At 49.5% G+C, this 12,283-nt stretch overlaps 1 protein-coding gene across 1 annotated transcript in view; it reads left to right on the top strand.

The window, feature by feature from the left end:
• The window catches only part of POLE2 (DNA polymerase epsilon 2, accessory subunit), a 1,095,907-nt gene that overhangs the window by 114,390 nt on the left and 969,234 nt on the right, over positions 1–12,283 (top strand). The gene's annotated exons all lie outside the window — the stretch shown is intronic.

Raw genomic sequence — 12,283 nt, 5'->3', positions numbered from 1 at the left:
CGGATACGGTTGCGATCACTTTTTGACAGTTCGTTCTACTTCATAAACGCGTATCCGTGACATGAAATGCTACCGGGGCAAAGGCACACTTAGCACCTGAGATACCCAGAGGGAGTTGGAGGCAAAAATCACAGGCAATATTTAGGTTAGGCAGGCAGTATCGAGAAACACTCAGAAACAGGAGTTCAAAAGTCAAAGGGTTGGAGCCAGGTTTAGGTGACACCGGAGACCTGTGCTGTAGATCACACCGTTAGACAGTTCACGATTCAGCGTAGCCTAAAAGTACTTGGATATTGTCAAATGTTCGGAAGCAAAAGTTATAAGAAGGAGGGAAGACGAGGAGGAGCCTTGAGGATGAAGAAAAGTGATTCACCCAGTTTCCTCGAGTAGGACACAGTACCTTATTCCAACGATGCAGATGGTGCCCTGGCAGTTGTTCCTGTTGGTTTCCGGCAGACCCGTGATTCCTAGAGCTTGGTTGTGAAGGACGACGTCTGAAGGGGGTCTGCACCACGTAGGGATGAAGCCGGCAGCAGCGACAACGAAAAGGTGTGCTCCTTAAAAACAGTAGAGGCTCAGCAGGTGGCTATGCGGACCACTACAGCAGGATGCAACGATTTAGACCACGGCGGAGATCTCTAGCTGAAGAAGACGAGCTGGTTATCCCCACCAGGCTCAAGGGAAGAAGACTCAGGACTGGATCTCCTCTTAGTCGTTGAAGGGAAGATAGCTCAGGACTGCAGCAGGGCTTCACCGGTACGGGGTAGTTGCAGCAGCCGTCATTCTCTCCGCTTCTCTTCGGTTCCTTGTAGTTCCAGAGGCGACTCTGACTTCTAGCCCAAGAGACCTGACTTTTATGCGCAAAACCCCCATTCACACAGCCTGGCTGTCAATCACGCAGCAGGGGGGTTGTCCAGCCGGGACAACCACCTCAGCCAATCATGGCAAAGTGCGACTTGGGTTTCCTAGGATAACCTGTGCAGGGGGTGACTACACCCCTTCCCCACATTCAGTCTACCTAGAAACCCAGGGGCCAAGAGGAGGGCTTCTCTGCAGAAGCCCACCAAAAGATGGTGAACAAATAAGGCAAATCTAGTTTGCCGCGCTAAGTAAAACACAAGAAGGACTTTAACAAAAAGAAATGGTGAATAAACCCAACTGGAGCCAAAAGAAAAACGATTTGGTCAAACGGGTTTATGTTCGAGGCTAATATAATAGCCAAGAACAGTACCACGTTTATGTAATATAAATGCGGTAGAAAAGTTAGGGTAGATACCGCTGCCACCAGCCAAGTCTAAATGTTAAAAGCGCAAAACAATGCTCAGGGAGGTAAAGACAGAAAAGGAGTACAGATTAGCCCTTTCCAGTGCTCCATGCAAGATGGGGTGTAATGGATTTGTAGAAAAAATGACTATGGTAAAGTAAATGGCAACTTTACCTTTCTCTGGGGGACAGTAGTCCGCCCCAGCGAAATGGAGTCAGAGGGAAGCCTTAAAGACAACCCTGGGTTACTACACTAAAGGGGCTGTGTAACTCATACAAGAACAGGGACACCTGGAGTGGTTTGCTCCAGTGCCCAAGAACACACAATGAGTAAAAACACATAGGCCAAAACACATGTAAGAGTGGAAAAAGGATGTACACTCTTACCAGGTGGAAAAAATAAACTCCAGAAATCCAGCAAAGCTGCTGGGGGAATCACTAGGTGAGGGAAATTAGCCCTAGAAGGAGAATTCTCCCTAACACTGCACTGTGTCGGCGGGCCTGTGTGCGGCTCCTAAGACTTGGCACGGTGTGGAGCGCACCCCTCTGGGGCTGACCCATCGCATGGAGCATTGCGGGCAAAAAGAGTGCAGCACTGGCAGCGGACATGCAGCAGCCAAGGGGAGCCAGAGAGCGAACTGCGCAGGATGGCGGGGCAGCACCGGAGGAAGTGTTGCAGCCCACAGCCGAGAGCTGCAGGACCTGGGAAACGGTCTGTGACGGCCCTGACAGACCAGCCTGAGCCGGCCCGGCTTGAAGAAGCAGAGAAAGGAGGCACGACCAGCAGGCTACCCCCCACAGCTACCATGAGAGGAGAGAGGTCTCGGTTCCTGCGAGGGGCTGGAAAGTGAGAGGTGGGCCCAGCGAAGGAGATGCCTGGAGGCACCTGGAGGCTGGTGTAGTGAGGAGATCCTATAGCCCCCAATGGCATTACTGGATGACCTGTGCAGAGGGAGAAGGGTCTGCAGTAAAAGGCAAGTGGTGAGGGACCACAGAGAATCGGTGAGGGATGGTGGGCCCCAGATGGACATGTGAGCTGTCACCCAAAGGGATTCTAACTGCTGGAGCGTAGAGGGAGCCTAGGTGGTGGGACGCTGACGGGCTGTGTGTGATCCGTAGCCCTGAAGGGAAAAGTGTCATGTGGTAGCCTTGGAAAGTATGGAACAAATGGAAAATCCATTGACCTTTCACGTTTTCATCCGAACATGCATCAGCGGTCTAGTTTCTCAAACCAACATGGCCGCCACCTGCTTATACCGGGAAGGAGTCACCGGCTTGGGGCGTTGCATCTCTCATTCTCTCCTGGGTAAGACGCTTCGCAGTCTTGCTCCCTGTACCTGCTCTCCCTTGGCCTTCTTGTTTTGTTTTGCCTGCTGCTTTGAGTGTTCACCTCCTCGTTCTCTGCTTTCATAGCGTTCGCTGCCAGGCGGCTTACACTGCTTTACTCCTTTGCCGCTCCGCGGCTTCCTTGCTTCACTGCCTCCTCGTGACTTTCACTGCATGCCTCATTGCCACCTGCGGCTTCCACTACTGCCTCATTGCCGCTTCACAGCTTCCTTGCTACATTACATTGCTGCTCCACGGCTTCTACATTGCTTAGCTGCTTACGGCACCGTGCTGCAGAGATCAGCTGTTCGATCAATTGCTTGTCTCCTCCCGCTACCCTTTGTGCTTTGTTGCAGATGCATACTTGTCTGGAGTTCCATCACAGCTTAAGCCCATATACTTTGATCCTTCTGTCTCTTCATCCGGACTACCAACCTTTACCCCTCTTACAGTCTCTTCTGTCTGAACTATTCCAAGTGCGCAACCAGCCCTTTCTCTGGAACACAACAGTCACTGGAATAAGAGGAGGTCATGTCCTTCATTTGAGTCCATTTAAGGAACCATCGAATACCCACAAACATACCACCGCTGCTTCTGCCTCTTGGCTTTTCCTTGGGCTGGGGCCGGCTCTCTGGAGTCCCCACTGCCTGGCAAACATCAATTATGGCACAGTGGCCTCTGGGGGAACTCACCTTTATCTCTTCGAGAAGAAGAAAAGGAAAGAAGGTGGAATCTAGGAGAAAGAAGGAAGAAGCTACTGAGGAATCAGGGGAAGCTCCAGAAACCTCAGGTGAGGATTCAGCAAGGGACGAAATCATAGAACTTGAGAAGGAGTGGCAGGGCTACCGCAGGGCTCTGCACATCAACTCCGGAAAGGTGAAGCAGGGGTTTTCCAAGGCTCCAGGTGTCATCAGCGACTGCACCATCAGCGCAGGAGGCATCAAAGAGAGCACAGGGCCAGGACAACAGGCTAGTGCGCACAGTCTGGGGAGAGCACTGATGAGGGGCCTGGAACCTCGTGGGGAAGAGGGTGGGGGCAGCAGTCTCGTCCCCCTCAGAAGTTCACGAGGGTGAAGGCCGGTGGGATCATGGCAGACATGGCCCTGATCATGGCAGAGGCATGGGCAACCGTACAGGAGGACATAACTGGTGTAATGGCATAAATCAAAGCCCTCTGTGGAGACATACAGACTTCCATTTCTGAGCTGCGGGGAAAGTAGAACAGATTGAGGAAACGGTGGAAGGTCTGGAACACAATAAGCTGGATGCCGATATAGTAGAGTAGAGGCTAGATGCCCGGATGAAAGACCTGGAACAGAGGGAAGAAGATGTGATTGTAAAGCTCTCCGAACTGGAGAACCAGGAGCGGCAAAATAACATTTGGGTACTTGGCCTGGCGGAAGTGGATGGGGAGACCCCAGAGCTGGTGGAGCGAAAGGTGCAGGAGATTGTGAACCTTCTCTACAAGTCTGAAGAGGGGAAGGTGCTTCAACTGGAGAGATCCCAGAGGGGCGGGAGGGCATTTGGAAGGGACCCCGCTCCATAATCGTGAATTTCCTGCGCTACAAGCAAAAGGATGAGGTGCTGGCCAGGGCAAAGAACGCACAGGATATAGACTACAAGGGCTCTAAGATACGGCTCTTTAAAGGCTTGTCAGGAATAACGCTTGTGCGTAGGAGGGACCCCTTGACTCAATGGCTGACTGGGAAAGGGGTGCAATACAGTTGGGCTTACCCCTTTGCCCTGCAGTTTGAGGTGGGGACAGTGGAGTACAGGGTGGTGAGCAGCCAGGCAATGTAACAGGTACCATCTGGAGAAGGCGCCAGACACAGAGGAGAAGAGCAGCCGGAGCGGTGGCAGGGAGCCGAGGAGTCCAGGCCCGTCGGAGGATCCACCAAGACAGAAGAGGAGCAAGGTGGGCCGGAAGTTAATGGAACTGAGTGGTGCCTCCTCAGCTAAGCACCCCTGAAGGACACAGGAGTGACATACAGGACTCAACTACACACTCGACCAGCGGGCACTGCAGGCTGCGGTGACTGTACTGTGAGTCACAGCGGGTCAGAGCCCCCCACGTGGCCCTTTGGTAACAAAGGGGGCATCTCATTGGGGGGAACGTTTGTGAGGAGTTTAATGGTTATATAGATGTTGTTAGGGGCTTCTTTGGGGAGAAGGGGTAACATATACAGGGGATGCAGGATGAAATTCACATGGGGATGGTGTCTGGTGATGGAAGATCGAGGGTTAGGCACAGAGGACCCCCATGGTGGGAGTGATGGGCGGGAAGAGGGGTGAATCCAGGCTGAAAGTGGGAACGCTCAATGTTAAGGGCCTTAGTTCACCCACGAAAAGATCCTTGGGGGTGAGGGAGTTTCAGAGAGCGGGCCTAGATGTTATGTTCCTGTAGGAGACCGACCTGAGGGAGTGGGGGGAAAGACCCCCTTAATGGAGGAGGGTTCGGGCAGGTGCACTGGGCCTCCAATGCAATTAAGAAGTAGGGAGTGGGTATAGTCATGCATAAATGCCTAGGTATGGCGCACATGCAGGTGTCGGCGCTAATGGAGGGAAGTTTCCTCACTGTACACTGCCAAATAAAGGGGACTGGGATGGTGCTAGCCTCAGTGTATGCTCCCAATCATCGTCGGAAGGCATTTTACACACAAGCGCTAGATAAGATTCTGGGCACGAGCAGTTTTGTGTTGATAGTGGGGGGAGATTTCAACTCCTGGGCAGACGTGCAATAGGACAGGCTCTCAGCAGGGTGGGCACCAGTGGATGATTAGCTGGTCTACGCAGATGCATTTGGGTGTGCTCTGGCTGACAGGGGTCTGACAGACGCCTGGAGAACTTTGCACCCGGGGCAGAGGGGGTTCACATTTTACTTGAGACCGCACAACACCTACACATGCATAGGGGTTTGACGGAGACAGAATCTATTCTTAGCGAGGCAACCTCAACGAAGGGACTGATCTCTGGGGTGTATAGGGCTCTGCTGGTGGGGGGCCTTAAACAAGAGATGCAAAAAGGACCAGGGGAGGGAGCTGAGTGAACAACAATGGGCGCACATCTATAATAATGCACACAGAACCTCAATCGCATGCCAATACAAGTTACATGGCCTGAAACTCCTGTATAGATGGCAGTCCACCCGGTGCGCGTGTCAAGAATGTATGCAGGGTTGGACCCGACTTGCTGGAGGGGATGTGGAGAGAGGGCTGGCTATTGGCATATGTGGTGGTCCTGCCCCGGGGTGCAGTGTTTCTGGAAAGAGGTGTTGGGATGGATTAGAGTACTGGAGGGAATAGGAGTCCTCACCCCCACTCACGCCAAAGGCTGCACCCTTGACTGGGTCATGGATCACAACTGTTCATCCAACATTACCTCAAACACTGCCCTTCCATGGACGGACCACACATGCATCGAATTCCTCATCCCCACCAACCCTTAACCTAAGACTCTCACCCACGCACCACCTGCCACAATAAGAAGTTCTAAAAAAACTCAACGCAGACAACTTGCGTCCCCACCTTAAAAGCCCCTGCCTAGCACCACCTTTCTCTCAGGACCCAAATATACTATCAGCTATCTTCAATGATACTCTCATCAATGCCATCAATTCTATAGCCCCACTTGAAAGCAAGAAGGAAACAAAATCATTTCACTGCAACTCTTAGTTCTCGGAAGAACTCCAAACCCTCCAAGCTCAAAAGCGTCAGTTGCTTAAAAACTGGCAAACGGATCCGAGTGATCTAAATAAGAGCCTCTTCAAACAAATAGCCTTCCAATATAAAAAAGCCATTTTAGCAGCAAAATCCAACTCCATCAATGATAGGATCTCAAAGGCCAACTCCCAAGCTAAAGAACTATTCGCAATCTTTAATGAATTAGTCACTCCTCTTGCTACCGCTGAGGAGATAACTAAAGACAAAGCCTGGTGTGCCAGCATTCAGTCCGCCATGCTCAACAAAATAAAACTCCTCCAGAACAAAATCCAAAACCACTGCAAAGCCCTCCCAAACCAAAAAACCAACCACCCTACACAAGACAAGCGTAGCAATCTCAATCACGCTCAATTCTCCTTCAGAGACGTCACTGAACCTGAGGTCCTTAATCTCATCAAAAACCTCAAACCATCCCTCTGCAAAGCAGACATTTGCCCTCCAAAAATCAAGGAATGCGCCAATGACCTAGCACCCCTGATTACTGTCTTCATTAACGCATCTTTCCAAACAGGAACTGTCCCAAACAATCTCAAGGAAGCCTGGGTGTGGCCACTTCTAAAAAAGGCAACACTTGACCCAGCGCAACCCAACAACTACAGACCGATAACGACAGTCCCATTCCTCCTAAAAATCCTGGACAAAGCAGCTCACATCCAGAGCCAATCATACATAGAAGCTAACTCCATACTAGGCAAAAGACAACCTGGCTTCCGTGTCGGGCATGGAACAGAATCTGCCTTTTTAGACCTAAAAAATCAAGTCTCTCAGATCATGGACAAAGGCAAACCTGCCTTGCTCCTCCTTCTCGATCTATCAGCTGCTTTTGACCTGGTAGATCACCAAACACTCACCACCCATCTCACCCATGCAGCCCATTTCTCTAATCAAGCAGCATCCTGGATCACTTCCTTCCTTGAAGGAAGAGCCATGAAGGTCTGCTCTAACGCAGCTAACACAGATCCTACCACTATAAACTGCGGTGTCCCCCAAGGATCTTGTTCAGCCCCCACCCTCTATACCCTCTTCACAAAACCCCTCTTCGACCTACTTGACTCCATGGGTGTTGCATATACAAACTATGCAGATGACACTCAAGTACTTTTACTCCTATCTGGACTCTATCACCAAGACACCACTGCCCTTCACAACATCTATGCCACTATCCAAGCTTGGATGGCAATCAGTGGCCTCTTTCTTAACGAGGAGAAGACTGAAATTCTCATCCTGGGCCAGACAAACACATTATCTAAACTAAGCCACCAATACAACAACTTCAACATATACAACTCAACCATCTCCGTATCATCCTCTGTCAAGACTCTAGGTGTTCACATTGATGCAAATCTATCGATGAACAAACAAGTCAGCGCCATAGCCTCTGCATCAGCGTTCAGCACCAAACTCATCAATGCCATTAAACCCTACTTATCCACCCCCAACCGCTTGGCCATAGCTAGAGCAACTATAGGAACCAAACTCGATTATTGCAACGCCCTCCCAGCTGGCACCTACGCCAAAAACATTCACGGACTGTAAACCACACAAAACAATGCCCTCAGAGCCGCCATTAGCATTCTTAGAAGAGACCATATATCTCACGCCAGACGTGAAGCCCGGTGGCTCCAGGGCAAAGACCGTATTACTCTGAAAATCCTCACAATCACTCACAAATGCATCAACAAAACCGCTCCAGCATACCTATCTGAAGCAATATCAAGGACCACATCCACTCGCCCCACCGGAGCTGAGTACACCAACCAGCTACACATACCACACATAAAGAGAGCCACAGCGGGAGGTCTAGGCTTCTCCTATATTGCACCGAAACCCTGGAACTCACTCCCTGTCACCCTTAGAGCTGAAACTTCCATCTCTGTCTTCCGCAACAACCTCAAGGCCACTCTCCTCAACTAGCAAGTGGAAGACTGCCTCCTCCACTTCTGCCATGTATATTGTAATATAACACAAATGTAATATAACTATATTGTAACCTGTATATATACTGCTAATGACTATTTAACTATTTTGCAACATGTCTATATATTGCTAATGACCATGTAACTAAGTAACTAAGCTTTGTACTGTAACACGTGCCACAATGTCCTCGGGCTGTTGTGCGCTATAAAAATACGAATAAAACAAACAAAACAGAGAGCCAGGGACCCAATGCTGGTGTTATTTGGGATCGAGGACAGGGAAGAGGGTTGGTCAAGTCGCCCGCGTATGCCGCACTTCCTGCTCCTGGCAGCCCAGGGTATATTTAGTAATCAAGTGGAAATGTCCAGAGCTATCAAATGAGGACATGTGGGCCTGCAAAGCAAGGGAAATGTATGAGATGGAGAACCTCACAGGGGCTCTAAATGACCTGCACCCCACAAGGGAAATGGAGTCGGCTCTATTCCTTTGGAAATACAATCCACGGCCTGAGGCGGATCCTCTCCAGGAGGGATCGTACACTGAGGTTGTGTGGGGGACCGAGGCACAGACATGCCAAATATGGACGATTGCCCCTTGCCTGGATTGAGGGTGATGTACTGTCTTTGTAAACGTGAGTTGATGTTGGAAGGTAACTGCGTATCCCAAAAGGTGTTGTGGACTAAGAAGCCTGGTACTCTGCCGGGGGAGGGCTTGGGAGGGGGCTGGGGTTTTCAGTTGGTTAATACATTGTAAAATCACCTGCAATAGATCGGCATGTGTTGGCACAGTGGTGTGCAATTTGGTTATGCTTGAGCTTGAAAGGCTTAAAATAAAGAATACAAACAAATCAAGTCTGTGTGCAAAACCTGTTTCCCATCTCGCTTGACCTCTTTCTCATTTGTTTGCTGCTCCAGCTGCTCAGTTTTGACCACAGGGGCTGCCAAACCTGTGGAATTCTGACGGCCCAACTCGCCCTGTGCTCCACAGGTCTTCTGCGGACGTCCTGCCTTCCTTTCAGGTCTTACCACAGCTGCCTCTTTACATAAAGGGTTCCCTGCTGGCTTCCCCAAAACAGGCCACCCATTGGTCTTTTTGTTGCTGGTTTCCTCCCTTCCTATACACGTGCAACCACTTGACAGGTTGCAGGTGTGAGTTTTCAATTAGTATTGCCTGACCACAATAAGTGGGACATGTCTGACCTTTAGTACTCTGCAGGCATCTTCCTCGTCTTAGTACTAGTGGTGAAATGACCCATTGGTGTATACTACTCCTAGGGGCCTCTTCCTCGTCCCAGTACTGTAGTAGGTCGAATGAGGAAAATTGAGAGGAACTGTTTTACAGTAGCCCATAAAGGCTGGGGAGGGTTAGGTTGTCTCGGGAGGATAGCTCAGCGGCAACGTGCTTGCCTTGGAAGCAAGACGACACAGAGCAACACAGGTTTGATCCCTGGATCCGTGCTTAGAAACCTCTGGGTATTAAGTGCGTTATAAATAACCGATCATATCATATATCATATCATATAATTTCACAGGGAAAAAGGGGATACCATCTCTCGCCTGTGGGTACTGTAAGGAACTCATGGTGGCAACAGTAAAGACAGACACAACTGATCACAGTTCAAGGGCGTTTATTAAACTGTATAAATGGGTTGGAAAAAAGCCTAATCTAAACCTAAATCTCGGAAGGGAGCAAGCTACGACCATCAAAAAATATTAAGGCAATCCTAGTGGCGTCTTGTCAAACAAAAGGGCCTATACTAAAAAAACGATTGCCAGTTCTTACAGCTAATTTCGCGAAGAGTGTAGGATAATGTTCACAAGAAAAGAAAGCAGTGTTCTCAAGTCGGGATATTATAGCCGGGGGTCTCCCTTCCCTCACATTTTTAGCACGGGGCAAGGAACCGCACACTGCTGGGCCTCGCCAGCACGAGGTTGTAGTTCCTTTTAACAATGCCAGGACCTTCTGGGGCCAAGTCCCTTTTCTTGCCTTAGATGGCCTGCTGAACCATAAACAATAAACAAAACAAAAGTTCCTTTGGTAATCTTTCACGTTGGGTGATTGCTCTTCGTCCCTTGGATCACCCTCAGCCGGGATCCGATCCTTCTTGCAATGTTGGCCTCCCTCAATCGGGTTCATTACAGCCTTTCACTCAAAACACAACAGTCTGTCTCTTCCAACAACTATTAATTGTGGGCATCCCTCTGCCAGGTTCACACTTGTTGCCACAATGTTCAACGAGTATATCACTTTAAACTCACAATTGCTTCGAGTTCACATTTTCCAATTTCACAGTTCACTCAGTTTTATCACAATGCAGGATTTACTTCTCATAGCTTTCCCTTTGGCATCCCTCCATCGGGTTCACATAGCCATTTTAACAAAGTTCAGTTTTCCTCTGTGTCAAAGATTTTCAAGTGTACGAGGGGGTTTTGCTCGACCCTTGTAGGACCGCTTTGACACTTCACACCAGCCTCTCCTAAGGCCTCCTGGTCTTTGTAGTTTCCACCAAACAACACAACCCAAAAGGGCATCAGAGTCCTTCGTAAGATCGCGCCCTGCGACGCCTGACCACTCTACTTCTGAACCTTTTATTGTTCATTGTTCAAGAAGTTCATTGTTCAACAAGGTTTCTGCCTGCAACCTTGGGCCCAGCACAGTTTGGTTTTATTATCTGTCTTCTCCAACTCAACTGTTGGAGCTTGCTTGTCTCGCGAGTGAAGGACGGCACCACGGCGGAAAGTGCTTCTCCCCACTTTGACTATCATCACGGGAGATGTGCCGCTGACACCTGTAACACCACACACCAGCTGGACTTCCCGGTTTTATGCTTTCCCTTTCGGAGGCTTCTCAGATCTGAGTTGCAAAAGGCAAGGGCAATTCCCTCTTAGGCTCTCCAGGTCTCTCTATGGCTTTCTCCTCTGCTTTAACTGCCAGTGCATAATGGCTGCTTCCTCGTGCGTTCGGCCTTGCCCCAAGTGTGTTTTCATGCTTTCCCTTTTTTCCCTGTGGGCAAGGGAAAGGGCAGTCAAATGTGCATAATTATTGTTAATTATTGGACTCTGTCTGACCCTGGTGTTGGGACATGTCAGGTAAACGGCCCTGGCGTTGGTCCGTTGTCGGTCTCGTTGTAGTAAACTGTTGTGTTGGAAAAGGGGCCAGGGGAGGGTAGAACTTCTGAGCATCCTAAGAGGTAAGATGGGGAAAAGGTGTTATAAGAAAGGGGGTACTGCGTCTCACCCGTCGGAGTCCCACTTGAACTCCTGAGGACCCCTCACCCAGGTGATCCCGCACTTCTCCACCCCCAGGGTCGGGATCCAAAATCAATGGCATTTCCCTGGCACCCTGAGCAAAGGATCCAGGCAGAGAAGGAGTGAGGATACCCTTTGGTATCTCACATTGCATACCTGAAGTAGCCCCCCGTACTATGAGGAGAGACTTTGCTAGAATTTGCACTCACACCCATTTTGTCACTCATGATGGCTTACATACCTGAAGTAGCCTCCATACCATGGCACAGGTCTTCACCAGAGTCTGTTCTCTAGATACACCCCTATGTTTGTGACTCTCTGCATGGTCTCACATCTTGTGAACTTTGCTATTGCGCTTATTGTATCTTTGTATTCACTGCTGCCTACTGTTTTTGACTGTTAAACCTCACAATTCCTGTACAAGCACTGTGATCACCCTGTGTCTGGGCGCTATACAAATGCACAAAATGAATAAATTATTCCTTTCCCAGACATCCGCAAGAATTAAGTTCATGACCTTTGGCAGCTGCTTGATGTAGCTCCTTGCATAGCCATATAATAGCTATGTCTGTATTGGTTGATTCTTGATTTTTTAACGTTGATCTGGTGAATGTTCTTAGACAGTTGAGATGATATTTGGCTTCAGCTGCCACGAGGTCTATTACGCCAGCCAAGAGTATGCTGTCTTAGGACTTTTCATCTTGAAAACTACTGATTTCTTCTGTCATTACTGAGTTCCTGTGTTGCTTCCTATCAGTGATTTGGCAGACCATGTATGCGTCCCAGTTGACAGGTTGCACCCCTTTTCAC

The sequence above is a fragment of the Ambystoma mexicanum genome, chromosome 14 (genome assembly GCF_040938575.1).
Source record: "Ambystoma mexicanum isolate Mex_15411 chromosome 14, UKY_AmexF1_1, whole genome shotgun sequence".
In the NCBI taxonomy this organism is placed as follows: Eukaryota; Metazoa; Chordata; class Amphibia; order Caudata; family Ambystomatidae; genus Ambystoma; species Ambystoma mexicanum.
Note: the sequence above shows the minus strand (reverse complement) of the source record. Positions and strands in the feature narration are given on the sequence as shown.